The sequence below is a fragment of the Brienomyrus brachyistius genome, chromosome 13 (assembly GCF_023856365.1).
Source record: "Brienomyrus brachyistius isolate T26 chromosome 13, BBRACH_0.4, whole genome shotgun sequence".
In the NCBI taxonomy this organism is placed as follows: domain Eukaryota; kingdom Metazoa; phylum Chordata; class Actinopteri; order Osteoglossiformes; family Mormyridae; genus Brienomyrus; species Brienomyrus brachyistius.
In genome coordinates, this window is record NC_064545.1 from 27158705 (window position 1) to 27186005 (window position 27301).

General features: G+C 43.7%; 2 long non-coding RNA genes across 2 annotated transcripts in view; one reads left to right on the top strand and one right to left on the bottom strand.

The window, feature by feature from the left end:
• Positions 1-27301, top strand: part of LOC125705853 (uncharacterized) — a 267045-nt gene that overhangs the window by 200576 nt on the left and 39168 nt on the right. The gene's annotated exons all lie outside the window — the stretch shown is intronic.
• On the bottom strand, positions 11045-25953 carry LOC125705848 (uncharacterized). Its single transcript, XR_007381709.1, has 3 exons — positions 25897-25953; positions 12855-13001; positions 11045-11398 (listed from the first exon to the last, which is right to left on the bottom strand). It is a non-coding gene; the product is annotated as an uncharacterized LOC125705848 (long non-coding RNA).

The window sequence follows — 27301 nt, forward strand, 5'->3', positions numbered from 1 at the left end:
TCGCTGGTGTGAGTGGCCTATATAGGTGTTTCCAGTGGAGCTACGCACACACACGCACACAAACAGGCCACCCCATTTATATGCCGGCGGAATGCAGCAGACAGATTCCCAGCCGTACGATGCCTCTCCGGGGGCGGGCTGATGCAGACGCCTGTTTTAGGCGACTTTTGTTTTGCTCCGCTTCCGCTCCTCCTGCGAGGAGGGGGCCTATAAATCCGCTTCCCACGGCTGAGGTGAACCGCCAAATAGGACGTGGGAAATGTTACCAGCGGCAGCGCCTGTCACTCTGCTGAGGCGCCGGGAGAACCGGTTGAGGTCTCCAACGCAAGCTGATATCTGTGTGGGGTCACTAACACCAGCTGATATCTGTGTGGGGTCTCCAACACAAGCTGATATCTGTGTGGGGTCACTAACACCAGCTGATATCTGTGTGGGGTCTCCAACGCCAGCTGATATCTGTGTGGGGTCACTAACACCAGCTGATATCTGTGTGGGGTCTCCAACGCAAGCTGATATCTGTGTGGGGTCACTAACACCAGCTGATATCTGTGTGGGGTCTCCAACGCCAGCTGATATCTGTGTGGGGTCACTAACACCAGCTGATATCTGTGTGGGGTCTCCAACGCAAGCTGATATATGTGTGGGGTCACTAACACCAGCTGATATCTGTGTGGGGTCTCCAACGCCAGCTGATATCTGTGTGGGGTCTCCAACGCCAGCTGATATCTGTACGGGGTCTCCAATGCAAGCTGATATCTGTGTGGGGTCTCCAACGGCAGCTGATATCTGTGTGGGGTCTCCAACGCCAGCTGATATCTGTGTGGGGTCTCCAACGCCAGCTGATATCTGTGAACAGCGTCTGGCATTTTATTCTCTTGCTTTCAACGTGACACATAAATAAGTGCGATCCTATTGGTTTATATGCAAATCACAGTGAAAAAGCTCCACCCTGGAGTGAGGGTTTCACCTGGACTTCACAAGAACTTCATCAGGACCCCCAAGACATCATCTTAATTGTAGTTAGGCACCAACACGACTAGACAGTGGTTAATACTAGAATAGAATAGAATAGAATAGAATAGAATAGAATAGAATAGAATAGAATACCTTAATTGTCATTGCAGATATATAACAAAACTGCATGCATTCTCCACCAGCGCTACATATCATATATATCCGACTGAGATCCAGGAATTCATTTTTGTCCTTTTCACAAGGCATTATGTTTTTGCTCGTATCTTTCATACTGTACATGCCACTGTAATAAGACCTAATATTCCTTAAAGAGGAGAATGTGCTTTTTATCATTCCAGCACTTAATTGCAAAATAGAAAACTGTAAGTTAAAATTCTTTTTCCCCCCTAGGATCAGTGGAGAATATAAAAACACACGAGAATGAGGAAGACATCTCCTGGTCAGAATCAGGCCCGTCCCTTTAATATTGGCCCATCCCTTGAAAAAAGGCCCGTCCCTTTAATATTGGCCCATCCCTTTAAATGCACCTTGAGAAAGCACATGGGCATGAGCTGCTGTGCGAAGAATGACCCCTGGCTTTGTGTCCTGTGGGGCAGGCGGCCACGCCAGGCACACGTGTCTCTGCCTGTTTGTGAGCCCCCACCTCACACCACCCGCCAGAAGCCTCAGCTTAATCATGGGGCCATTAGAACCACCATATGAATCCACTCTCCGTCTCCCTGTAGCAATTACTCACAATGAAGGAGGTGTACATGCGGGGGAGGATTTTTACTTCCCTTCCCCTGACAGCTCCATAGGCTCACCGTGCCAGATCGGGAGCGCTGCCAACACCCTCTTAAGGAAGCGTTTCTATTGCACTCGCAGGGATGGAGAATATACATTATAAATACATTCTGAAGCCCACTGGCTCCCCATGTAAGGATCGGTCCTGTGTCTAAGCTTTGCCAAAGGGGCACTTCTGCAGCCGGCCGCACGGCACATGCATTTTGGCAGATTCCGGAACTCCGCAAAGTCCAAACCCAGAATGCGAGAATCCCGACTGCAGCCAAAAATGATAATGGCTTCTCTGAACATAAATTTTGCAGAAAACATTAATTTAAATGATATAATTATTTTATTTTATTCCAAATTTTAATCTGGCTAAATGTCAGAGGACATAAATGAAATATTTGCAGTTCCAGGAATTCAATATAAGAGGGCTCACTTTTGGAATCCACTCTCCACAGATTATTGCTACGATATTGCTTCACTGTGTTGACTGGGAAGGAACAGATTACTTTCTGGAGAGCACTTTACTAAGGAAAGATGAGCGTGTTTAAGGGATGTGTCATTGAAAATACTTAATAAATCCATTATAAATCAATTTATAGTTAAATCTTTTTCTTTGTCCTTACTCCAGTATCTCTGTGTAAGAACAACAAATGTAGTTTATAACAATGGGAGAAAAATGTAAAACCCAAAGAATGAAGGTAGGGATGCTGGCCAGTGGTGCAGGATGTGTAACGTTAAGGGATTGTGTATTTTCCTAATTGATTTCACATAGGGTATGAGTAAATGTTTGCTGGACTCACAGGTGGAATTACCTCTTAAGTGTGCAGCACTGGTTTGAAAACCACAGAAACACTAGAGGTGCAGGACTGGAAAAGGGGCGCGAGGTTCGGGACAGAACCGGGCAGAATGAGCAGCAGCTCACGCTCAGCGGGGAGGTTCCATAACAGACCCCTCAGATGGGAGCTGTATGCTGTGCAGCTCAGTGTTACACAACAGCACGCCGGTCTCCATATGCGGGGAATTTACGCCACTGAAAGTACGTGCATCAAGAAAGCTGTGATTAAATTAATTTTGGTATTTAAAAAAAAAAACAAAAAAAGCAACAAAGCACGATTCTTTTTCAAACGAGCGAAACGCTCCTTACAAGACCGTGAAAGCGTGTAGTTATTATGTTGATAGCTCTGTGGTCACTCTTTAGTTTCCTTTAAGTAACAAAGAATGCTTGTAGTTTACTAACAGGAAACGTAACAGATTCTAGGCCTGCATCACAATGGCGGGCTTTCTGGTTACGTAAGACAGTGATCCGAGCCGCATTCGGGTGGCAAACGCGAGAGGCCCATTCCAGCGGTCCTGGTGAACTGACCTGAATGTAGCTCAGCTTAATTAAAAGTCCGAACAATGCCGGGGAAACTCTGGGCCGAGAAAATAAATCAAAATTGGCACTTAGGAGCTGCCACTTGATCGATGTTAAGCCAGACACAGTTAGACAGCCCGTCGCCCAGACTGAGGGGTACAGCCAGAAGATAGGAGGGAATTTCTTAATGCCGAATTTTAATGTGAAAATGTGATTTTATTGAATTTGGTTCAGAACTGTTCATTACTAATATTTAAATTGCAGCCTTTTAAGAATACTGCAGATTATATCGCTGTATTTGGGGTATAGCAGTAGGAATACTGAACAAGGTTCTTTTGCTAGGTCGCTTGAGTAGTACAAAGCCCTTTAAGTGATGTTTTACATAATGCATCTACGAAATAACAATAATGCATTAAGTAGATTAGACTGCTTAGCATCAGACCTAACTAACATAAAATAATAGCACACTCAATTTTGTCATTTTAAAAGATAAAAAGAATGGAAATCTGTATTAAGTGACTTGCCTGTTGTGTTAATGAAGCTGCTTTTCTTTCACAGTTTATTCTGGTCTGAGTTATTCGCGGCAAAGTCCGTAGGCGTAATGGAGTGGCAGTTGTTGTTAAAGTACTTCTTTTTTTTTTTTTGCAAAGCAACAAATGTTTCATCACCAACCCCATCAAGAGCAACTGGGACCTAAGAAACCTGTGATGTCACGAGTTATACCTGGACCCGTGACGTGACAGAGCTACGGGCATGTGTAATAAACGCTGAATGAACAGAGTGACATATACAGTAAACTGTAAGAAAACAGCTTGTTTTACATGACGACCTGTCACTGGGATCCTGCCGTTTTGCTTAGAAGATGCTCTGCATCCACTGAGGAAAGATGGTCAGACAGTCCAAAGATTAAGGGCCCTGCTTAAGGACCCAAAGGTCAAGTAACTCTGCTGGTCCTGGGACTTGAACCAATGACCATCTGATTTCAGGCACAGCATCTAGAATGCTACACGCTGCCTACAATCCGGTTCTGGCTTATTGTTACTCTGGAGCCAATCCAAGACATGCAGAGGGCACCCAGGGCAGGATGTAAGCCCTGACAGAACAGCATTCAAGCCCCACCCATGCAGAGTTGGGGGACTAAAACCAACACCCCAATAGTGTGACGCCGCCATGTCATCCGCTCATTACGTATAATTATTCTCATCTTTCTGTACTTCTGATGCTGCCTGTGCAGCCAGGAAAGTCAATTAAAATTAATATTCGGCAGAACACTTTGTTACTGCTATATGACATTGTGATCAGTAATCACTGAGGTATACTGACAGTAATGATAATGATTCAATTCATTATAGTCTAATTAAGAACTTTTAACTGAGGTTTTTAACTGAGTATTGTTCAGTTTTAGTCTTTGTAGTCATTTTAGGTCTTCATACCTACTCGTAATAAACATAGATGGCTTTCAAAATTGGCTAACAGCCTCATTTGGAAACACCTCACTTTGGGTATTATATAATATCGGAAATTACCCCATGCATTAGATACATCCTGCAAGCGATTTATCATAAAGGTAACACTAATCTTTCCGGCACATTTTCTCCGGCCTCAAACAGCAGTCTTTTCATAATTAAAGAAAAACAAAACGGAAGTCTTTCCGAAAGCCACCACTCAGAGGCTGTAAAAGCAGGCAACGTGTCTTCAGATGACAATCCTCACCCTTCCGTCACCCCCCAGGACCCACCGAAGAGAAACCCACCATCAGACAGCTGTCGCTTCCTGCGAGAAGCTGGAAGACAATTGTCTGTCGCCCAGATGCTCATGAATAAATTACAGAGCTCTTTAACCCCCTCTCCCCTCTCCAGCACGAACAAGGACAGGAGCGACAATCACTTCAAATGTGCCCCTAACTTACCCATATATTAGTCCTCTTCAGTCTACACTTCTCACTACAGTAAAAGCTGTCATATCCGGCATCGAGGGGCTGCAAAGTCGGCACCGAGGCATGGAAGCAGATACATTTTCTGGATAATTGAGAATGTCTCTCTTGAAAAATACTGAACTGTAATCAATTTCTTACACTTATATATATATAATTATTTTTGTTAGTATGATATATATTTTTATAGAATAGTGTTTTTATTCATTATTATTAATTTGTAATTTTAGTTGTTTTTTAGAATCATGCGTTAATTGAGTGTGAAGCGTTTCAATGCTGGATACCGAATCTCTTACTGGAACTGGAACGGATGGAAAGCAGTCTATCTTTTGCCGAAGCCTTGTTTTTTTTCCATTCCCCCACACCCCCCATCACCCCTTACGAGGCGCTCAGTTAACTGTAAATACCGAAATCTGTTCGCGAAAGTAAGAATGGACTGTTCGCGTGCAGCGACATCTGTAGCTGTGGTCCCACTGGGAAGGCGGATGAGCTGGGAAGCCGGATGAGCTGCCGACGGACGCCCTCATCCGTACCTCGGATGATCGCTCTGCACATCGGGATGATTTCACACCTTGAGACCCCATGCAGGTTTAATCAATCTCCAGACAACCGTTTTATACCTTTTATAGGAGAAAAGAGACGCGTGGGATATCAACGATGCTTGTAATTCTTGTGGGATTTTGCCGGGTTTAGCGTTCTTCATTGAACTTAGTGGAAATGCTCGGGAAACTTCTTAGCTCGAAGGATTCACGCATTGGCCGCTGACAGACAGAAAAGCAGCTGAAGGCGCGGGGGGTGGGGGTGCGGAGAGAGAGTAAAACCAGGAACGGCTTTGTGAGGAGCCCATGAGAAAGGGAGGGAGAGAATGAGGTAAGCAGAGAGGAAGAGAGTGAATGATGAAAAAGTGAGAGTGCCGTCACAAACATATGGTTTGCACCTCCCTCAGATTGCAGCAGCAGGTGTCTGCTGATGCGTTAATAGGGGGGATTTCACAGTAGAGGGACTCTCAAGAATGTATCCTGAGGCTGAAAGCTATTTAACCATTTCAGTGAACGGCTAGTGCTCATATTAAACCATTCAGACTAAGCATGCATTTGCCTCTGGTCAATGGAGATAAAGAGAAAGGGAGGAGAATGTAGGTTTCAACATGGTCACATCATCTCAAACAGTACGGTCCCATTGAGTCACCTGATATCACGGCCTGAAAGGCTGGACAAGCTAAGGTCTGGTGAGCTCGATTATATTAGTTTAACAGACACTTTTTAATCGAAAGTGACGTACAGTTGAGAAGGAGGCATTTGTTAGAGGATTCCATGTGTCACACCATCTATGGTCCAGCGAGCCACGTCCAGCTCACAGAGGAACCTGAAGCCTTATGCATATTCGAGTCTATTCCTTGGAGAGTCACAGTCAGGGCAAAGCCAAAAATTAAACAGTCCCCAGAATAAATGTGGACAAGGGTCTTGCTCAGGGGCCCACAGTGAAATCACTGCCCCAACCCTGGGATATCAACCGGCAACCTTCCAATGACAGGCACAGCACCACATCCCACTGAGCCACACATCAGCCATGCTAGAGGCGGCGTGTCGTTTCTGGAATCCCACTCAGAAAGTCATTTCCCAACCTTCCCACTGCCCCTCACATGTTTCAAGAACTAAATATATAACAAGTGAATATAGATTCTAACTAGCTAGCTGGTTTGCAGAACATGCTTCTCCAGTGTCTTCTAAATAGTCGAATGTGTTTGCTAAATATTTAGTGTAGCGGCTGTTTGTCAAACCTCGGGGCCCCACGCAAATGAATGTTTTGAGAAAGGTGCTAAACACTGTCGCTGGGTTCACTCAGTCAACGACAGAGACAATCAAGTAAAATCATTACGTAATAGTTAGAAAATACCATTACTACTACAAACTAAAAATTAATCTTAGTGCAGACTTCACATAATACATAATACTGGATGGATGGATGGATGGATGGGTACACATTCTACTTTTTTACTTCTGCTACCTGCCTGTTTTACCACCTGACTAACTGATAACTGCTGAGGTGTTTAATGTGAACCTAAAGAAGTTGTTAATGTGAAAAATATATTTTTTTCGTTTTCTGCTTTTGCTCACGAGGTGACGCTCCTCTGGCCGTGGGTGACTTCAATGTGACCACTAGCACTGACAGGGCTGGCTGTGAGGATTGTGTCGGTCCCCATGGGTCTGGCAACTGTAGGGTATGTGACTCAATGTTCCTTGTCTTTGCAAGCGGTCAGGGGCTGCAGGTAGTGACATTCACATCTCTGGTGACTTTTCCTATGACGTCAGATTGGAGGAGCACGGGGGGGTCATGGGGTCAATGGAAAGGGGGGGTGTGGCGCTCCTGATATATTTGTAAGAGGATACGGGTCCAAGTCTTTAGAGGCCAGGTGCTCTCTGATTTGCTGTATGGCTGCAAGACACTGACGCTGCACAGAGCCTAAGACTATGCTCATTCGGTACTGTGTCTTTATGGAAATTCCTTGGGCACCGCCGGTTTGACTTTGTGTCGAAGGAGCATTTGCTCAGGGAGTTCTGAACGTGGCACATTACCTGCATTGTGAGGGAGCATCAGTTACAGCCCTACGGCCATGTGGCACGATTCCCTGAGGGTCATTGCTGAGGACCCAGGCAGCTGTAGCAGGCCAAGGAGATGCCCAAGTAACACCTGGCTGTGGCACATAGACGGCCATTTCCCGAGGGTGAGTCTGGACCGTGTGTCTGCCTGGGGGGGTCGCCAACCAGGATCCCTGGGTGTTTCATCGTGTGGTGGGTGTGGCAATGTGCTGCACCATTGCATGCTCCCAAACCTGACCTGCTTAGCATTGAAACTGGCCCTATAATTGCGTGATGCATGCAGCTGTGGTCACAATGCCAACACTAACAATTAAATATTTAAGCGGTTATTTGCCGAAGTGTTTATGCTGGATTCTTTCCTTCTGTCCTCACTTATATCTGAGCCACGCCCACATTGTAGGTTCCGCCCCCAGCAGTCATACAGCGATTATCCTTCCCGATAGGCAGCAGCTGAAGAAAAAGTGATGGACTTACGTAATGTAATAACCTGGTATCCTGATGGAGGGCCATACTTGTAGAATATGGGGGGGGGGATCTTAAAACACTACATTCGTTCGGAATAAATAGCTCTGAGGCAGCCGTAATTGCATGAGCGCATTAAGAAAGATGATGTAGAAATTTGTTTTCTCTCCCTGTTCTATCATAGGCAGATTCAATTCGCAGCAGGCTTTCATCTGGTCTGTGAAATTTCCTCGCGTTCCGGACTGACCTGCTCGCTGCTCTCCCTGTGAGGACATACAGCCCTCCCTGCGTTTGGGTTTCATGGGAACATGACAAATGTTTTCCCCTGTGTTAATATTTAAAATGGTTTCATAATGGCTGGGATGGGAATAATGTCATAATGCTTTTTATTAAGGTTGGCTGAGCTGCCCAAAGAAATCATTTGCATTATTTCGAATGCTGTACTCTATTCTGTGTGAATGCACGGAGGTACACTGAGTCAAACTGTGCTACTAATGATTTGTTTTGCAAAGCCACAGAACTACTAAAATAATCTGTTTGTGACCCACAGAAGATAAAATAACTGTGTTATTATTATTATAATTATTATTATTTTAACACAGTGAACATTTTCTGGATATGTGGACACAATACGTCACAGATAGTCGGGAATCACTTGAGCATATTTAGGAAAGTGCTTTAATATATGAAATGGAAAGGGAGGTTGCCTAGAATTGCTGTACCAGTGGTTTACATGGTTCATTTGTTTTTTGTCCAAAACTTAACAGAATAATTTATTCTTTTATGACAGATATCCTATGAGGCATTTTAGTCACCTCAGATATGTCCTGCACTCCATCCTCGAAAAGTACTTCTTTATATGGTTGAACCAGTCGAGGTCTGATGAAAGTTGGCTTATAAATATGCATCAACATGCGTACGATTTAACCTGTTTCCTGCACCTTCTAATAATTTTCAATTTGTGAAGAACAGTTCTAACCACTAGTGAGTCGAAACAGAAAGTCCTTCCAGGCCGCCTTGCTCGTGAATATTCATGAGTAAATTGAGCGAAAATCATCTTCAGCTGTATAACAGGAGGGATGGCAGAATGACTATATCTTATAATCGAGGATAAAAACAAATTAGACCCTGCAATGACCAGCCATTATTGAACTATTCACCGGGATCAAATCGATGTAACATCCCTGAGTGGTTTTACGATAAACTGCATTCTGCTTCTTTTAATTTTTTAATTCCTTTATTTTAGTAAAACATTGTATTACAATAAACAGGAGTTAATAACCTGCAGTGGGTACTCAGTCGGAGTTAAGTCATAAAAATTCAGCTGATTTTTACCTAAGAGAATTAGCGGATATTATGTGAAATACATTTTTTTTTCATAATAAACCAGACAACAGTATGATATACAGAGGATCCCAGTAGCTGGTAGCAGTGACCTTGGCCGGATGGTGATATCGTGCAGCTTACTGCGTTTAGCATGGGAGATATTTGAGTCTCACTAAGTTCTGTCCCTGGTGGAGCCCACATGAGGTATAGAATATGTTGTGCCACAATTGATACCAAGGACCAACTGTAAACACAACAAAAGAGATCCAGTCTACAAATAATCTCTTTCCCCCTATTTAACATGTCAAAACTTTCACCCATAGAACAACTTTTAAATCATAACGAAGGTACAAGTATTATGAACTAAACATTGTATTGAACAAGCACAGTTTGACTAGAGTTACCAGACGTCCAGGTTTCCCCAGAAAAGCCCTCATTTTGGGCTTCTGTCCAGGCAGCTTTCCAAAAATCGGCATTTTGTCCGGGGTTTAGCGCTGCCAGCCGTATGACCCAGTGCCGCAGGTTACAGTGTAGCACCAAGTGAAAGAAAATGCACCAGTTTTCAATGTACTGCAACCACTCAGTATCATCAAAATCAGCAGCGTTTGTAAAAGTTCACACGTTTACTTGAAAAATTAAACAATATGCATATGTGTGCTCACAAGTGATGTCAACTTATGGGAACCACTGGCACGTTGACACAGTATTGGTACTGTCGTGTGAACAGTGAATCATGTCATTTGCCTGAAGTTTAACAAACTTTAGTTTACAGTTTTGTAATGTAAAATGAAAGTTAACTGTAAGGTTATCATACATCTAGATTCCTCTGGATGCAAACTTTTCATTTTACAGGGTGGTGTGGAAAAACTCATTAATATTCATAAGAGTAGTGCTACCTGATTGCCTGGTGAATGAGAAAATGTATACATATTCATGAGGAAAGTGCTACCTGATTGGTCAGTGAAAGCGAATCCTCATTCATAATCTGATCTCCCGACATATCCTCTTTTTCGTCTCACCAAATATGGTAACCCTAAGTTTGGCACTTCTGATTGGTTAGCCGCAACAGACGCTAAAGGCTAACCTTCAGCAGCCAATAAGAACTGTTTCTTGCTACCATATCTGAGTAATGGCAGGTTTCAACTCTTGGCTCCATCTCATTGCCATTAGCAGAGTCTTGCTAATCCAGCCCGTTAAATGAACTCCGTAGGCACATTTCTCTCTCGCTCTCCCTACCTTCCTCTCCAGCAGCTGTAAATGTTTGGCCTTCAACCCTTTAAATATACATCAGTATGTAAAGTGGTACCCTGTAACCCTGTCCCAGATAAGCACCCGGAAGATGGATGGATGTAAATTGGTGTACATATACACAGGAAAACACATAAAAAGGCCCGGTGGGGGGAGCATATTAATGTAGTGAGATAACATTAAAAAGTGTGAGCTAAAAACCAAGACACATTAGAGGTAATGTACAAGAGGGGATTATTGATAAAATCCCACTGAAAGCATCCAGTTCGAAAAGTTATTCAAATGAAGCTTTATTTGCCATTTGTGCAAAAACAGGTACTGGAGTTTTTTCTGGATATCCTACTTTGCTCCCCTGTCCTGTTTTAAAAACACACACGCACACACACACACACACACACACACACACACACACACACACACACACACGCACACACACACACACACACACACACACACACACGCACGCACACAGGACCTTGATTATGGGCCCGAAGGACATGTGTCTAATCAAACCAATGACCTTCTGATGACAGGCACAGGGCCCTAACCCATGGCACCACGCGTCGCTCCACCGTATCACAGATCGTCACAGCCAGGCTCATCTGGACCACATTCAGCGCTGGCTGAACCGGGGGCCACTTGTTTAATCGCCATTGGATAAGGAAGCTGACCTCGCCCACGACGGCATCAGGAGCCTCTTCTACACCTTCGGCAGAGATATCTCGTGCACTAAAATAATAGAATCGTAAATGTGGCAAAGTGAGTTAAAGAGAAAAATGAAAATAAAATAGATCCTGTTGTTTCAGAAATTACATCAAAGGCTGCTTTGCCGTTACAAGCACCGGGAACAGATGGACTCAGTCATTGCAAGTGGAATTTCTGTCTTAATGACATTCCCATGGCGTTTTGAACTGCAGCTACTTATGGGTTGCTGCTACGCGTGAATCATCGTCCTCTCTCGCGCCCCGCCCCCCGCCTTCTCTCGCCCTCATTCCTGAGAGCCCTCAGAAGGGCAATCATGGCACAATGACTCAGACGTTCAAAAAGTTTTTGACAAAACCTGTGAAGGAGCAAGATGAAGGCTGAGTTATGCAAAGATGACTACACAAATAACTCAAATGAGAGTCTGGCTATTAAATCCACACAGGCACCTGTGAAATCATACACACACCCGAGACAAAAGAGTCCAATTATGCCCTTAAACACGTTTTAAAAGCCTTTCCTGCTTTTTTTAACAAAATCCCATGACAAGACTCTAGCAGGTTGTTCTGTAGAGTGGTAGGTCCTTCATAACCTCAACCCATGAGCAACGCCCACCTCTCTGATCGAAACACGGGCGGGATGAGAGACAAACAGCCAACCTTTGTCTTCCCTGGGCTCTTTGTTTCCTGGTTTTCAGATGAAAGGAGACCATGTCTCTTCTGTTCAGCTCTTATTCTTCCACACCATACGTGTCACGCAATAACGTTCAGGGACCCATTGTTACGCAAATAGACCAGAGGTAATGTGAATAGTCACATTGAAACACGTGAGAGAATAGGCGCAGGGGGAGATATCTAGCCAGACCTTTCTTCAGATTGAAATATATTTCTGTCTGGGCGCCAAATATGGCTGTGTAGACATGTGACCTAAAAGTCACACGTGGAAGTCTCTAGAAAGGTTTGCTGCTGAAGTCCAGGCATAACTTTGTCTTTTGAAGAATCCAGCTGGATGACTAGATAAACGTCGAAGAGATTCAAGATTCAAGAGATCTTTGTCGGCCCGTCAACATCCAGGATGAAATATCGTCTCCCTGAGTCCCACGGTGCTACTTTTACGCATTTACCGAACGATGTATGACAACGTTGCATCCGGCAAACACCCCTCTTTCAGACACCATACTGAATAAATCCTGAACAATCAGATGCAAGATCTGGCCACTTCAGTGGCTACAACAGCTTCAATGAGAGGGCAAGCGGTACAAAACAAATAGTTTTGGAGAAAAAAACAGCTCAGCGGACTTGTGGCAAACCTGGTCACACTATTTAGTCATCTAATGAAAGAAATAACACAAAAGCCTTTCTCTGTCAGAGCAGAGTGGGGCAATATGGCATTAATTTCTACCTGGCGTTAAAAAAATTAATATCTTCACAGAGCTGATCATGCATGTCTTAATAATGAAAGCTCATTTCGCGACACTTCTGACCTTGGCTATACGCTGGCATCCGCCCTGACAGTAAACAGCTAACACAGGCTGCCTGTCTGCCCCAGAGACTGAAGACTGCGGCGGCGTCCTTGGTCATCACCGGGAGGCGTTTCCGGAACCGCGGCCGCCGGCGGCTTGACGTGATCCCTGGAGGAAATTGATGTCACCAGACAGCCAAGGTGCAAGTCTTCACTCTTCGGCTGTAACGATGATAAGAGACAGCAAACACAAGGCAGTGGCTCCGGGTGATGGGCGGTTAACGGTGTTTTGGGGAAGTGCGGGGTCTCAACGGCATCTCGGCGCAGCAAAGGAGCGGGGAGCTTCTGACAGAATATAATTAGGTCGACCACGAGGAATGCCGAGTATTAATCAAATCCCTTTCAAGTCCAGGACAAGCACAATGCCCCCCCACCCCCCCAAATATCTGGAATTTCACTAACAATCCTGTACAGAATATGAATAACGTTCAAATATTTTACTTTCAACATTTCATTTTTGAATCAGGGGCCGTTATTCCATTCACGGCGGGTCAGTTAATTGTCTTAATGCCCCACTGTTTCAAAGTATTCAGCGCTTGTTTTAATAGAATTTCGAGATCTGCAGGTTCCCAGGTAGCTTTCAAGTTCCAAGTGCCTTTCAACGCAGCAGCAGACAAAGCCGCTGGATGGTTTTTTTTTGTTTTAAGCCAGCGGCACTTCCCTGTAGTCAGAACCTTATAAAGGCGAGATCACAGACCTTTATGTAGCTCCCTATTTAATCAGCATATGGCCAAATGTATGTGCCAGACTTTTACACAGAAGTTAACAAAGTGCAGAACGCAACTGAAAGATTAAGTTGTACACTTAGTTACGCTGTGCTAAGAAAGAGGCCTCACAACTAGCAACTCAGTAAATGTCCGTTCCATGCTGGAAAGTTGTAGTTCATAGCACATAAATGCACGAGCAGATAATAATTATATTCTGAAATATATTCTGTAACCCTAACCCTTCGTGACATCTACGTAGAATGTTTCTCTCTTATGTATGTGTATCGATGTTCCATTCTCCAGCTATATAGCGTATTTTCGTACACAGATATCAAGTCATCAGACCTGGTGAAAATACTTAATTTCTACATTTGTTGAAGGGCATAATTCTCTGTAATTTAGCTGTACTTTCATTCTGTTCACCACATTCTTGATGTATAAATCTTGCGGGGCTGGCTGTGGAGGTGACACTGCCATATGACCAGGACAGGGCAACCGAGTGGCACGTAGAAGCAGCTTGAGAAGAAAAAAGCTGAGAAGCAGCAGCTCTGCTCTTCTGTCTGCGTCTCTCTCCTGATTCCACCCATCTGGCTTCATTTACCCCTGAAAGTGCAATCTTATCAGGGCTAACTGGGTATTCATGAACTGGGCAGGAGCAGATGGGGGCTGGCAGTGAGTCGCCGTAGCAACCGCACCAGACAGAATTCCTGTACCATGACCACGGCTCGGCTCCCGCTGCCTCGTTTTCTAAGTCGGTTTAATACACGAGTTACTGGTCCTAGAGTCACTTCTTGTAAATGATTTTATGAGGCACCTCTCACCCTGTCCGCTTCTCCCTCAATCAAAATGCATGCGTCTGATTTGTATTTGATTGTGGAAGAAATTCAAGGATTCATTGGCTTTATTTGTCACATGCAAAGTATACAGTCCAACTAAGACCTGCAGTGCAACTAATGTCAATAACCGTATCAGACCCAACCATAATGCAGAAGACACACAAAGCAAATCACATTTTGAGCAGAAAACCAGGCCAGGAATAACTCAAAGCTATAATAATGTCATGGACTGTACAGTACTGGGGTAATATGTACCCTACAACATATTGGACCCCACTGGTGCTGTAACCTTACCCACAAGGCATCAGCCATAAATATGTTATGCATATAGGTCACATACTCTCAGTGTAGTCAGACAAGTCTTCAGTTCTCGGCTTGCAAATGTGGACGGCTATTAGTGCGGGGAAAAGCAGATGTCATTAACACACTGAGCGGTATTGAGTGAGTAACATGAGAGATGAGAGTCCAAAGCTTGAATTCCTCTGTTTCCATCATCAGAAGGCTAACATTTCCGAGATAGCCGAGAGAAAAAATGGCTTTGTCAATTTGACAAATCCTTCTGCTGAAATCCAATAGGATTTATCCAATAATGAGTCTCTGGCACAAAGTTCATTCCCTGATTAGAACCTCATTTAAGGGCATCACCAAACTCTAGCTATGAACGCCACTGCCAATCTTCTTTCACTAAATAGTCTACTATATACTTTCGGTTTCGGTCCACAAGTGCTTTCAGAGAGTTGCGAGCCACGTGTCACATCTGAACTCTAAAACAATTATAGTGCTCACTCTTAGCCATCTCTTTCGTATGACACTCGCTCACACGCACTAAAGGAAAAGTAACATCAGGATTCTCTCAAGGTCATAAGCGTCCACATAGACCTGTCCAAGGTGCCACACAAGTTCCAGCACGGGGAGAGCAGTTGATTCGTCTTGTTAATTAAATTTTCCCCGAGTTCCAGGACAAAATGATCCAGGGATGCTGGGGGGGGTAAAGCTTAAACAATGACCGCACTGTGCCCCCGCCCCCCCAAGACCTAATGCAAAACATCCCCATATTTGCTGCCGCGGGTATTAAATTCAGAGGCCAGTATACAGCATGCGTGCTCTAAATGTATGATTCTTAAAACCATTTGTTTTTCTGAAAAAGTGGCTTAGACTGAGTGACTGAGTGACCTGGTGTCTCTTAACCCATTTATACAGCTGGATCTGTTTCGTGGGCTAATGACTTGACGTATCTCACTGAAGGGTTCAATGCCAGGGTTCATCTTGGAAGCTCTCATCTTACATATCCTTAAGCACCGTAAATAAATATCTTTGAACTCTACACTGCCTGTCTCGCACTAATTTTAGTAAAATAGCCCACACTGTAGGCTGGGGGTGTGCAGCCTGGAATATCAGCCAAAGCAGCCTCACTGCCAACCCACATGGGATTAGTGATCAAGGGATACTGATGGATACATGTGGGAGAATAGAATATACAAAAATGTATTTGAAAGCAAAAATGTAATGGATAATGGATGCGATTAAGGGTCTGCCTGATCTGGGACAGAGGACACCGAGGGCAAACTTCAGCTGTTGATTAAAACGTGAAACTCCGAAGTGGCTGCGAGAAGATAATTTATTCAAGTATGAGGAAATCATCAAAAGCTGCATTTGTTGAACATCGAAAGTTGCATAATTAAATGCGTTAAAAAGCACAAAAGGGGAGAAAGACACTGATAGTTTTCCATCAGGTATCCAAACAGGTATTTGGCTTATCAGCCCAGAGGGATCTGTTAGTGTATCTGCAGAGAACTGCAGCCACGATGCACGGACTTGTTTGCAAGCTCTGCTGGTTCTTTGAGGAACCGAGCGCAGAAAAATAAAGAGGGATACGTTCATTTCGGCAACTCGGATGAACCGATGGGCCGCAGTTTGCGGTTGTGACATGCGGAATTCGTCATGGTTACATTAAAAAGCTAAATCCAATTGATTCATTTTTTTGGACTTGTAAGGTGCTCTTCATTCCTCACCATCATGTAATATGAGAGACATTGTGCATGTGTGTGTGCGTGTTTATATTAATTACAGACTTCAGGCTCAGTTTGTTGGTTTTAATTACACAAGCTTGAGTGTTCCAGTCCAGTGCTTGACAAGTTTGCCATTAATTGCATTTTATGGTGGCAAATTCTTCGGTCAATGAGACCAATCCATCTTTTCTCCAGGAGAAAACAGACCGGGGGATTGAAGGGTTGGTTAACATCTGGGAAATCATCAGGAGAAGAAACTTCCAAAAGTCATCGGGGTTAGCGGGAAGGAGTTTTAGTAGGAACAGCGCTAGAATAAATTCATTTAATTTAATAAATATTAGTAATAGTTGTCAATTAGTTGCAGTTGTTTGGGGTGAAAGAGGTAAAGTGTTGATATTTTCTTTTGAAATATCTCTAGAATCTGCCAGTGGGTGTAGTTCAACATTCCGTTTCAAGAAGTCCCTACCTCAAACGTCTCAATTTGGACTTTCGAAAAGTAGTCTTTGATCTATCAGTAATTTTCTTTTTTTTGTTTAACGAGGAGAAGCTGCGTTCTCATTCACTCTCCCATTATCGTGGTTCATGCTCAGCTTTCATGCATCTGAACTGCAACAAAAAGGTAGGTTTTTCAGAATGCAAAAAAAAAAATGTAATTTAATAAATTTTCAAATGGTCACTTTAAGCCTCGGCTGCCAGCCTTATTATGCAGCATTAAGAAGATTAGTAATTATGATGAATGGAATATCAAAAGCTGGTAGTAGACAAGAAGCCATTTGTCAGAGCAATCGGTTTTGCGGAAAAAAGAATCTTTCACCAAAAGCTTAATAAAAGTAGCCGAGCCAATAATAATTTCTCAGAAGCGAAAATATTTGTAAATGAGAACTTGGTTTAATATATATATATATATATATATATATTTATCAATCATAATGAATATCAAAGCAACAGGGATGAAAGATGGCATTCCAGAATATTCATAAAGGACTCATCTGAAAGAAACAGGAGCCACAGTGAACGCTGTGAGGCGGAACACTGGTGCGATCAAAGCAAACCGATTAAGCAATAAACCTATCGATAGACGTGTGGTCGATATACATGCCAAGGATGAGTCTGAGCGAATCATAAAAGCACTAAGGGGGAAATAAGGGAGGGAAGAGAGTCGCAAGGCTTTTCGAGGCCAGATAATTGACGAGAATGACAAGAAATGATCATTATTTCTGCAATTAGACAGTGTAATGTGGAGACTCGTTGCTTCTGCAACCAGCACGTAAACTCATACCTTCAGGGTCTAGCTGCTGTGCCATTCTGGTCCTCATCTCCATGTGCACTACATCCCCCATCTGCATGTCCCTCCTGTGTTTGCAGGGGTGTCCTCCAGGCACAACAGTTCATTTCCACAATCAAAAAAACATTTAGTTCTTTCTCTTTCTATGTTTTTTCTTTCTACCATCCTTCATTCCTTCCTTCCATCTCCTTTTCCCAGCTGTCAGGCACCTTGGGGTAACTATATTGCATCTTCCTGTCCTTTATTCCACTGTTGTAGGTTGTTGGACTTGTCATTATATTGCACTGTCTTCTGATTTGCACTGTCTTGTCTCTTATTGCACTGACGTTTGTCCCCCCCCCCCCCCCCCGCACTTGTCCCCTACACTGCAACTGTGACGCAACAATTTCACTGTGTTCCTCAGAACACAAGAAACAATAGACGTGCAACTTCACCTGGTGTCCCTAAATTTCCTGTAAGTGTGTGTGAGTGTCCTGGCACCCTGTCCAGCGTGTTCTCCTGCCTGTGTGTCAGGAACAGGCTCCAGACTCACCTTAACCCAGTGAACACTGGAAATGTGAGGATGTTAGTGTTATTCGTGGTCATGTGTTCGACGTGGACAAATGATTAACCGTAAGGGTCTTTAGTTAGTATTTTTAGTGCTCTTAAACTGCCAGAGCGTAACAAGCCCTCGTACCCAAGACGATTAGTGGTCTGATCTTCACTGACTCTGTTCCGAAATGCTTTGTAGACCAACTTAATTAGTGTAGTACATGAGTTCCCGAAATTCTGTCTCTTTTTGTTAGCAAACTACTGAAGTTTTTAGATTATTTAGAACCTTTTAAGTTCACAGAAGTTCTTTTTTTTTTGATTATTTGCAAACTTTTACATTTTTAAATTAATGCCTCGTTAAAACTTCACTAACTCCGAAAAAACAGTCATTTTAATTAAAGGGAAATATGGGAAATGTACCCTTTGGAGTGACTGGAACTGAAATCAGTGATTACCAGCTCCATTTTCAGAGTAAGCGTTTACTGTGCTGCTCGCCGAGATGCATGCATTGTGTGATTCCTGCGGCACGTACACTGTAGATATCACTGATGTGACATATGTTTAGTTAGCGTAGAGCTGGAGGGCAGGGTTTGTGCATTGAAGAGGCACATTGGTACAGCAATTTGAAACTTGACCGTGATCCTCCTGGCCTGATTAACTGTAGTAGTGGCTCCTGGGTCACACTCTGTCAGGGTCTCAGCTTGAGGACCTGGGCTTCCATACAGCAGTCACTAGCTGTGACCATAAACAGGTTTTCTGCTTTAAACAGCGTACCTGTTAACCTGGACAAGGTGTTATTCACTGGAGACTCGAATCTTAGGAGTTACCGGAATACGTCAGTAAAATCCATCCCTTGGGTTAGTCTCTAACATTGAATCTGAATTATAAAAACCTAGCAATGAAATCTCCGCCTTTGTTGCCCATCCTGGAACTAATGATGTCGAATCCCAGTAATCCCAAGTATTAACGATGAGAATCATGTTGATGTAAAACCGCTGAAAGAAAATCCCAGAATTAGCCTCTGGTCCATTACCAGTTCTCTGTACACTGGATATACGCTATAACAGGTTATATTTCCAAAACTGTTGGTTGTAGATTTAGTCAGCATCTGAGCCTGTATTACCAGTTGGGATGATTTTTTTGGGAAGGCCAGATTTTTAAGAAGAGCGATATTGGCTGTCATAACTGGAGGGAATCCGTAGAACATGTAGAACATGTAGAACATGGTCAACAAATTTCCAGCCTCAGAGCAGCGCCCAGAACTGAGCCATGAGATTTTGAATCACAGGCTCGATATTTTCACACCTCTGGTTCACCTCTGGCAAGGAGCCGCGTCCTAGAAACTGCACAGTCAATCTGACCTTAATATTGCTGAGCGCCACCAGAAATACATAAACCACAGAATGACCCAGATTATATGTCAGATGTTGCACTGGAAGCTCCTGTGTAAATAACTTAATTACTATTATATGGCTAATGTCAGACTCAACTGTCTGCCTGCTGACTGCAACTTCGATCAACAGATACCATCTCATTGGCCAAAGCCTCATCTGAGAATTGTGAACCTGTCCATACACAGACAAACGTGTCTGTGACCGCCGTCTGTGACCGCCGAAAAATGTTTTCATTGAGAGAAAAAAAAAACTATGTAAGCCAGTGTTTCCCAACCCGGTCCTCAAGGACCCCCAGACGGTCCACATTTTCACTCTCTCCCAGCTCCCTGCCAGACAATCCAGAGTTTTACTCCCCACTGGGAGCTGGGAGGGAGCAAAAACATGGATTGTGTGCAGATCCCCAAGGACCGGACTGGGAAACACTGATCTAGGCTACGGTTTCAAATACTGTGTCCATGGTAAAAATTGCATTTTGATCAAAACGTCCATCAGAACTCACTATGGCGTTGACCCCTGGCCTCATCTGTTCGTTTTACGTGGTGTTAACAAAGCCCAGAGCTCAGGGCGTGGTGAGGTCCTTGCAGCTATATTCAATGAAACACCAAAAAGGAATCATAACCTGCAAGTGATTATCCCCCGTTTCAGACGGAGATGTTTAAAATATGACATCTGACATGATAACATCCGTTGTCTTATTACAGAGGACCATACTCTTCTTTTCATTACTGGGTTTGTTGAGTTCCTGTCTGACCATTTAGATAAAGTACAATATTAGATGATTTTATCATCCATACTGATGTAAAGACAGACACAATTGTTCATTTCCTTGATAATTTAAAATTACTTTTATTTTACAACAACCTGCAATAACCATCAATGAAAAGACTATTATGCCACACGATCCCAATACCAGGGCTTCTTAAAAAATGAATGAAACTGTAAATAATGCTACTTTTACCTGAAGTAACAATGTTCATGACATCACAACCTACTACAGCATTAGTGACCCTTCATAATACTTGTTCAGCCGTCCAATTCCAGCTTATAAGTAATGGAAGTTATTCGAAAATCCCTTTTAAAACAGCATGCTGACCAAAACTAATAATCTTAACAGTAATGATTTTATTCATTTTAATTGAAATTTAAATCCAGTCAACAAATATTAACTTCCAAAGAGTGCAAATCTCAACAGATCGAATACATATTTCCTGCAGCTTTCACAAGGTCAATGAACTATAAAAAAACACAATATATAATTTCCCCACTAAATTACTTAAACAATCACTCAAAGCACACATAAGACCTCTACCTTCTGCTGTTGTCCCTGATCAATTGAGTGGCTGCAGTCAGACCTCTGCTTAAGAAACCGCATTCAGACGCTCATGTTTTTAACAGGTTTGCCTCAAAAGGGCCCTTTCTCTCAAAAATATCCTTGAGAAAATAGTTACCACCCAACTACAAACAGAGGTGGACTTTAACAATATGCTTGAAAAGTTTCAGCCTGTTGTCCGTCAAGGCCACCGCACTGAAACAGCCATCAGCATTGTGAATGAGGTCTAGCTATTCTGGAGAACACACACACATGCTTCTGGATCTTAGGCTACGTTCAAGCTGCAGGCCTTAATGCTCAATTCTGATATTCTGCGCAGATCAGATTTTTTGCTTGCCTGTTCACATTACTCTGGTTAATGTGGGTAATATCAGATTTGAATGTGAACGGTTCACTGTACTGAACTGGCCCACGTCCGCACAAAACAACAAAGACACAATGACATGGCAAAAACAAAGCCGTCACTTTATCGATTCAAAAACCGCACAGTTACGATACGAACCTTCCAGTTTTGCCTGAACAGATTTATCTCCCCAAATACTCATTAAATCCAGCACCTCACTGTCCCTCCACTGGCCGACTTCTGTTCTTTCCTCCATGTTTGGCACTCTGACGGAGACATATGGTGACTTCCGCCTGCGCAGAATTGTGACAAACGTCGATCGAGAGTAACGTAAAATCCGCATGAATTCCGATTTCGCTGTTCAGACTGAGGTTGCATTGCAAAAAATCAGACCTGTATCCGACTTATGACCACATACTGAAGTGGCCCAAATCGGAATTGAAAAAATCGGATTCCATGTGACTTGTGCTGTTCACATTGTCATGAAAAACTGCGATCTGAGTCACATATGAGCAAGAAATCGGATTTGGGCCACATTCGTCCTGCAGTGTGAACGTAGCCTTAGTGTCTCTTTTGCAGAGGTGGAAAGTTCAGGTCCAGGAAGTACAAATCCAGACCAAGGTTTAGTTTCAACCAAGCAGTTTTAGAGTCACAGAGGACTCAGCTGGTTGGTTGAAATAAAACCTTGGTCTGGATTTGTATTTCCTGGACCTGAACTTTCCACCTCTCTTGCTCTTGTGACAGTCAACCGTTCAGCCCTGTTAAACAGGCAGGAATGCGGCTGTTCAGTGTTTCCTTAAGTGATTCACCTCCCATCGAAACAATCACCACCAGAATGTTCGGATTTAGAAAATCAGCACTGCATCCTGACGACTCCGCCGGGACTGGTGCTGGAACCGCCTCCAGGATGGATTATTCAAAAGCTTAAAATGAACTTTCTTTCCAATACCAATGACACACAAATTCTCTCTCAGTTGCACCAAATGACCATAATCACCCTAGTAAACTGCTTGAAGGATGCAAAAAGATGAATGATAATTATCAGTCTCTAAACAGCGATTTACTAGAAGCTCTGCTATTTGCTAGTTACACCGAATCAGCCTGTAACCTCAATGTGATTAATTATGCATACTTGCTGTTCGATTCTTGCGTTAACTCCCAGTCTAGGACGTAATTCTTACACCTTCGAAACGCTCTTAAAAACAGGCATTTCAGAACATCTGAAGATAGAGAAAAATGAATACTTACATCAATAAATAGCAGATCGGACTACTGTAATGCTCAGTTCACAGGGATCACACACCACACACTATGCTCCCGATAGCAGCTTCAAAATCAGCAGCAAGAATTGCAAATATAAGGAGCAAAAAATAATGACCATACTCCTATTCTACAGTATCTCCTTCGGCTTCCAGTTAAATCCAGGGCAGACTTTAGAATTGTTCTGCTTATTTATAAGACACTGAAGGGTCAGACCCCTGCTTATCTATACAAACTGATCAAAGCGTACAATCAAGAAGGTCCATCGAGATCAGGGTTTGCAAGCCCCTTTGCAGTGCCTCTCATAAATAAGAAGACTGTGTGTAATAGTGGCTGCAACCACAAGACTCCTGGTGTGTGGAATAATCTGTCATGATATGTGAGGGATGTCCACTCGGTATTTAAATCCAGGCTTAAGATGTATTACTTTAGCCCAGCATAAACAGGGCTCCAGGTGCTACCATTCGTCGTCCCTTTTGCTGGTTACTTATCAGTATCTGTACTGAGCTGCTGTGTCACACTCCCCCCCCCCCCCATACAGCCAGGTGCCCTATTCTGACTGACTTACGTTTTATTTGTGTAGCAGTTGCTTTTATCTAAAGTGGCATATGCTTAAAATAGCAGGCTCCAACAGTCTCTACGACAACCAAGGGTTAAGGGTCATACTTAGAGGCCCAAAGGTAGAAGCTCTTTGTCAGTAATGGGACTTGGACGAGCAGCCTTCAAATCACAGGCACAGCAACCAAACCCGCTGAGCCACACACAGCCCCAGAGTTCATGTAGTACATACACCCGACCACAATGAGAGGTATAGGTCAGCAGAAGAGGTTTTCAGATGGCTGGAGAGAAAACTGGTCTATAAACAGTGTGGTGATCTACACACAACGTGACGGAATACAGAACTATACTAAAACATGCACTATTTTCAAGCCTGTTTCCTCTTAGCTAGTCCATGAGGGGTCATGAGGGGTCAGACAGCTGGGTGACCTTTCACCCCGAGGTTTGTTTTTTTTTTTGTTCCTATCAAACCATGGATTTTTGTTTCCACTCCTCTGTTTTCTTCTAACCCTAACTCACTATCCATTTAGACCATCATCACCCAAAACCATGACGTGCTCGTGAGCGTCAGTCTTGTTTGACTCAGAGTTAAGCATTTTGGGCCGACCACATTGGCAAAGGTGCTACGTACATAGCAATTCAAATAAGCTGAGTATTTCAGTCATTCTCCGAAGCAGCTTACCTGGGGAAACCGCCAAGTAGCTCGGCATTCTACAAGTTTCACCAAAGTGCTGAACACCAGCTATGGGGCCTCCAGAGACATTACTGCCATAATAAGAAAGGTAATTGATTGTATAATTTATTTGCACGAGCCGCGATGAATAGATTGAATTTCTCACTCAACCGTCATTGATATCAGTTTCTCTGGCTAATTGTTTGGAATAATTGTTTAAAAAGCATTAAATGGACAGATTCTCCATTTGTGAAAATATAATCATGCCCTTACGTTGGTTTAACTTTAGCGGAATATATTATTGCATGACAAATTTAATCAAATACCACCCATAAATATGCATATTCATCCTTTTAGGAATCAAAGCATGCAGTTCAAATCATTTAAATTGGGTAGGGAGAGGTTTTTAAAGACTTTTGTGGTGTGATAAAAGCACTGTGAGGACAAACGGGTCACATGTCTAAACATCGCCAATGAATTACAACATTATCGTTACATTTTGTGCTAACATCTACGCCATGTTTGGTGCTGTTTACCGCCATGTTTACAACAGCTGATAAAACCAGCGTGAACAGCAGGGATTTACTATGCCATGAACTGTGAAAATATTTGGAAACAGAATGGAGATTCAGCAGGGGAACGGGTAGCGGTGGAAACATTTCACCCATACTAATCCTCGTACTTTTATACAAGTAAGAAATCATCCGACAACACTATGGCGCTCCCTCCAGCATAACACACTGTCATGGCTTATAAAACATTTCACGTTGGCACCATAGTTGGCAGCCTTGCCCAGGAGTTCCATATCATTGTCTGGAATTTTTCTCTGCATAATACCCTTTCTTACTTTTTATTTATTTGTCGGGGGGGTGGGGGGTGGAATTATTATTATCTTATCATAAACCCTAAGTTCCTCCTCCGCTTCTATCCAAGAACCTGTCCTAGTGAATACAGCACATGAGGCAGAGGAAACAGGCTAGTCCGTCAAAGGGCACACACACACACACACTCACACACACACACACACACAATCACACTAGTCTGCCCCACACAGGCGAAACACCGTAACTACGCCGACACTGAAACTAAGAAATAGGGATTGAATGTTTTTTGACTGTACAGCCGTATGTGTAGAAGGTGGGTAAATTATGTAACAGTTTGTCACAAGATAAAACAGGATCAAGAGATGCGATTTCGGTCATAATTCAATCTCAATAATATATGCAGTTACCGTGTTTTGCCTTTGTGGGGCAGTATAGGCAGTTAATAGGCATTATAGGAATTATAGGCAGTTTTGAGGCCAACTGACTGCAGGAGGAAACTGGGTTACTGGGAGAAAACCTTGGGAAAAAAAAACTCCTTTTAGCTACCGGCTCATCCCACCACGGTGTGCTAAGAAGCGCTACTGGGGATCCAGTCTGCCTGCTGCCACAAAGTCTCCGGTGCCAGCCCCCACCCCCCCGCCCCCCAGCCATAATAAGTCAGGCAGTATTGAAGCTGTAAAATAATTAGCACAGGACTTTTAGTATGCTAATTGCACATACACCACTATCATATTCATATTTATTGATATACTGGCAGAATATCACTTTGTGCTTTGTGTACTGTCTTTGTGCGTGTTTTTAGTGCGCTTAGATCTGTGCTCTTCATGTACTTCACTGCTATATGCAAAAGCACTCCCCCCCCCCCCCCCCCCCCCCGGGAAATCATCTTTTCAAACGGTAGCCACTGATGCGCCATGCCATCCTTCCAGTACAACAATAAAAATCAGTTACACTCCCGTCACCTGTTTTAAATACAACTCGTTGTAAACAGCAATATGCTATACTGTAATTGTCCTTTACATCACATAACCTTAATAGCATTCACAGTTTATTCCCCCACCTATTTAATATCGCTGCGTCCCAGCTAGCGCCATAAAACACCTGATTTCCCAGAAGCCTTGTTTGGGTCCCCCGGCACTATTTTTTGCCAAGCTGGCATATTATAATTGACTATATCGCGTCACTTTCTGTTTGTTTTTTTTTTTTACTTTTTAAATACATATGGGTCAGGCGTGAACCCGTAACTCACGTTACCGGAGACTCGACGTTGTACAATCGCTTGGCAGAAGTTCCCGCTGCTGCCGTTAAGTTATTTCAGTTATTGGCTCATGCTGGCAGCCGTGCGTAACAGCGCGATGGGGAGGAGTCGTCACGTCGGGCGACACCGCGGGGATCGGTTAGTAACAAGCCAGCGACGCGACATCTAAGCTATTGCACGTGTTTGTCACCCATGGGGTTCCACCCCAGAGCTCAGGTCGTGAACGTCGCGAACGTCACTACACCAGACGAGGGCCCCCGCGTTTCTGGGGAGGACAGAGGTGTCGGCAGGAATAACGCCCTCAGGAACGCACTGTCCATGCTGAGCCACGGCTTTCATGCTAATATCCACCTTCTCCCACAACCGCATCTCGCCCTAAACAGGATGTATAAAACAAATATGTAAGAAATAATTTATTCGCCATGAATTAAGTTCATGATACTGAAAGAAATGTGTGATCATGCCCCAGTCAGTGAAAGTCTGTTCTCTACCCCTAGACCCCAGAGGGTTTAACCTGTATAACAGGGGTGTGGCAGGGCAGCCACCCACCCATTAACTGGAAATACTTATCCTGTTCGGGGGGGATCTAGAACCTACCCTGGAGGCTACGGACACAAGGCAGGGAACTGTGGGGTACCAACCCATCACAGGACACACTCACACACCATTCACTCACACACGCACACCTATGGGCAATATGGCAACGCCAATTAGCCTCAGCATGTTTTTGGACTGTGGGGGGAGTTCCACAATGAATTTTGGGAGCAGAAAATGTGGACTGACTGGACATCCCTGAGTACTGAGCTGAGAAACACTGGTATAGGCGATACCTTGAGTGCAGCCATTGGGATCGCGTGCAGCAATGAGGCGTCTGCGTGCCCATCGACTGCGTCCCGTGTTCTTCTCAGCGGGAGGAAGGAGGTGGCAGCTTGACAGAATTATGTTGTTTTCCGGCATTCTGGTACGGCCCGGTCAAATCAGTTATCAGCGGGAGCAGAAGGAACATAGAGGATTATATTTCCAGGACTGATTTTTGTTAGATTCAACGGTTATTTGATCTTGGCATAAATAAGCAGAAAAGCCGTCCAACAAAGATTATTCCTGCAGGGAGGCGGGGTTTTAGGGCGGTTTTTAGAGCTTTTGCCCCAAGCCTCATGGGCTTATGTGGGTAGGGGGGAAGCTCTATCCAGACAAGCATTGCACAGTAATGCTGTTAGGGGCTGGGGTGGTATCTATATTAAATCCAGCATTGCTCAGCAGTGGAGTTAGAAGCTTGGGTGATACATCTCTACTAAATCCAGCATTGCTCAGCACTGATGTCAGAAGCTGGGTTAGTATTTCTGTATCAAGACCAGCACTGCTCAGCACCAATGTCGGGGCTGAGGTTGGCATCACTGCAAC